A 3,129-nucleotide genomic window follows, 5' to 3' on the forward strand; every position below is an offset into this window, starting at 1 on the left:
TAATGGGGGGAGAGTGTTTTGATCAAGTGAACTCGGAATATAGTTGGTGACACAACAGAATGGTTGTCAAGGAAAGAATATGCCAGTTGTGAAAAACAAGAAAGATATATATACAAAGAAAACACTCCATTGCAAATTAGCGGTTAAAACCAAGAAAAGTTATGAAACCAGAAAAGCAGATTGAACAAGAACGAATGGTTTATAGGTGCTCAGAATCAACGGGTGTATAGGAGTCGCTCATGAGGATATCCCATCAGTATGAGGTATGTTTTGTAACCATTGCACAATTGCAACCACCAGCAACAAGAATAAATCATTTACCAAATCACACGAGCTTAAAAATATTGAACTAGGAACACGAGTTTCAAGTCTTGGGGCTGGATAACACAACTCAAGTCAATTAAATATGAGCTCCAATGATGACATATCAGAAATTTCAATGGATCCAGGTAAGCATTTGGTTCAAACACAAAACAAACTTTACAGGAAATAAACACAAAAAACAATCACACAAAAAACAATCATCCAATGAAGCCAGAAACAGAATGGTTTGTTGGTGCTCAGATTCTATGGGTGTATAGGAGTCATTCACAGGGTTCTCCTGTCAATATGAGGAATTTTTTATAAGCACTGCACCACAAATGGTTCAACTCGCTAAATCAAAAAAACCAGAAGAATACTAGATAGGAAAAACATCAAAAAATGTAGAAGAGGAGAGATTAAACTAGAATCTCGGAGCAGAGATCCATCTAGATATATATTTGCTCCAAGCACCACCTGAGTTCTGAAAGTGATGCACACTGTTAATATGTTATTATCAGTATTGTTTCATCCTCACTGCGCTCAAACGCAACAAATGAAGAAACAAGAACACAACATAAGGGAATATTATCAAGGATGCATTAGATATCCAACGTTAAAAGGGTGCGACATCACGGAGACACCTAAGACGAAAATTACACATAAAACTTGTGTCTTCTCACCTGCATCAATATTGCTCTTCTAAGAAACAGCAACAAGAACAAGGAAAGACTAAATTCAAGAGAAACAAAGAATGACGGATAGAAAAAGAATAACAGGACTTGCAACACAGCCCATGGCTATCCATTCCTGCATCCACATCCACAGACCCAACAGATAATTCATTTTACTTGAGTCTAAGCTCGGTTCTAATATCAAAGTTAATAGCTTTGTGGTTTAATTTTAAACTGAAATAAATTAATTTCTCAGGAACTAACTAGGGACTATGATCAGGTTCGGTTTAGAATTCAGGCTATCGACCATGCAAATAAAACCAATAGGGAAATTAATTATTCAAAATAACCATCTCTTGAATACATGAAATTACTCTACCAAGAACTAAGCTAGAAAACAAAGGCAAGAAGAAAACCACTTGGCATTTTTTGTGGGAACGAGAGGATGATCAGATTCTGTTCAGTATTGAGGCCATCATATCAGCCAATCAGACCAATAGGAAAATTAATCTCATCTCTCGTCTTTACCTTTTTTGTAGATAGTCTGAGTTCAAGCTACTGTAGCAATATATACTGTCCATCTTTTCCAGCTCTGCTCCAAAAAAGAGAAAGGATAAACCAACAAAATTAATATTTTTTAATACAACAGTGAGGGCGGCTGCATCAGATCTCCAAGGTGAGAAAGAATGTGACATCACAGAAATGCCTCAGATGCAAATTACCAATAATCTAGGGTCTCGTCATCTGCAACCACTATGCCCATTTCAATTAGAAAACAAAGTTTCTATTTGAATTGATCTAACATTGCTTGTTTGTTCTTAAAATGTACTAAAATGATCTTTGGTAGAATTCTGCAACAAACACCACAATATCTTTGAGAGAGGGAAAAAAAGGGCAGCCCGGTGCACGTAGCTCCCGCTTGCGCAGGGTCCGGGGAAGGGTCCGACCACTTTGGGTCTATAGTACGTAGCATTTCCCTACATTTCTGTAAGAGGTTGTTTCCGGGACTTGAACCCATGGCCTCATGGTCGATGATCAGATTATGTTCAGTATTTAGGCAATCGAGTTGACCAATCAAACCAAATAGGAAAATTAATCATCCGTCATCTTATCTCTGTCTATTTAACTAGAAAATAGATCTATTGAATAAATGAAAATACAATACAAATAGCAAATCTAATGAACATGATGAGGTGACCAAAAACAGGTTGGCTTTTTTTGATGATCATATTTGGTTCAGTATTTGGGCCATCATATCAGCCAATCGAAACAATAGGAAATTTAATCTCATTCACCATCTCATCTCTCGCCAATTAAAACCCCAAAAAAGGATTTTTTTAAAAAAAATTAGTAAGAACACAAAAGACATGACTGAGGTGGATGCATCAGATCTCCAAGGTGAAAAAGAGTGACATCACATAAATGCCTTGGACGCAAATTAACCATAAACTTGTGTCTCCTCATCTGCATCGACAATGCTCCTTTCAACAACAAAAAAGAAACTTACAAACACATTAAAAGGAGAGACACTAGATAAACCGGCGAAGTATTCTTTCTACAAGAAAGAGAGAGAAACAGTATGGGATATTATCAGATGGAACCAATACATGATTCATTGGACATCATATCATCCATCAACATTGCAAATATCCTCATCTCACCCAAACGAATCAAAAATAGCAAGAAAAAACAAACAACATGGATATTATCAAGGATGCAATAGATCTCCAAGGTGAAAATGGTCTGGCATCACAGAGAAGCCTCAGACGCAAATTACCCATAAAAATTATGTCTCCTCATCTACATCAACAATGCTGCTTGAAGAAACAACCGCAAGAACAAGAATGAAATATAAATTTCAGATGCCAAGATCCTAAATAAATATCAAACCTTAAGAAATACCATATATAGTAGTAGTATAGGGAGCAATTTCAACAAGAAGACACAAGATTGTGGCGGCCTGAAAACCACCACCACATGTCGCAACAGCGCCACAGCCCGCAAACTAGATCATTGGCTCGATGGCCAGACCATTTCAAGGCACATGTAGAGAGCGGACACGAGGGACCACCACCACAAACACCACAACCACATAACTGAATCTAAATCATTGTCTCAATGGCCGGACCATATCAAGGACAGGGAGAAAGAGGGG

At 37.6% G+C, this 3,129-nt stretch overlaps 7 non-coding genes and 1 pseudogene across 7 annotated transcripts; all 8 read right to left on the reverse strand.

The window, feature by feature from the left end:
• Positions 1-203: 203 nt before the first annotated feature.
• LOC119351118 lies at positions 204-288 on the reverse strand. The gene has a single exon (XR_005169654.1). It is a non-coding gene; the product is annotated as a small nucleolar RNA snoR8a (small nucleolar RNA).
• Positions 289-554: 266 nt separating this feature from the next.
• Positions 555-640, reverse strand: LOC119351117. The gene has a single exon (XR_005169653.1). It is a non-coding gene; the product is annotated as a small nucleolar RNA snoR8a (small nucleolar RNA).
• A 254-nt stretch (positions 641-894) lies between these two features.
• LOC119351059 lies at positions 895-992 on the reverse strand. Its single transcript, XR_005169603.1, has one exon. It is a non-coding gene; the product is annotated as a small nucleolar RNA Z101 (small nucleolar RNA).
• Positions 993-1,417: 425 nt separating this feature from the next.
• LOC119351063 lies at positions 1,418-1,491 on the reverse strand (annotated as a pseudogene).
• Positions 1,492-1,629: 138 nt separating this feature from the next.
• LOC119351058 lies at positions 1,630-1,727 on the reverse strand. The gene has a single exon (XR_005169602.1). It is a non-coding gene; the product is annotated as a small nucleolar RNA Z101 (small nucleolar RNA).
• A 466-nt stretch (positions 1,728-2,193) lies between these two features.
• Positions 2,194-2,279, reverse strand: LOC119351061. Its single transcript, XR_005169604.1, has one exon. It is a non-coding gene; the product is annotated as a small nucleolar RNA Z102/R77 (small nucleolar RNA).
• A 72-nt stretch (positions 2,280-2,351) lies between these two features.
• LOC119351056 lies at positions 2,352-2,447 on the reverse strand. Its single transcript, XR_005169600.1, has one exon. It is a non-coding gene; the product is annotated as a small nucleolar RNA Z101 (small nucleolar RNA).
• A 238-nt stretch (positions 2,448-2,685) lies between these two features.
• LOC119351057 lies at positions 2,686-2,783 on the reverse strand. The gene has a single exon (XR_005169601.1). It is a non-coding gene; the product is annotated as a small nucleolar RNA Z101 (small nucleolar RNA).
• Positions 2,784-3,129: the final 346 nt, after the last annotated feature.

Source organism: Triticum dicoccoides, chromosome 1B (genome assembly GCF_002162155.2).
Source record: "Triticum dicoccoides isolate Atlit2015 ecotype Zavitan chromosome 1B, WEW_v2.0, whole genome shotgun sequence".
NCBI classification, from domain to species: Eukaryota; Viridiplantae; Streptophyta; class Magnoliopsida; order Poales; family Poaceae; genus Triticum; species Triticum dicoccoides.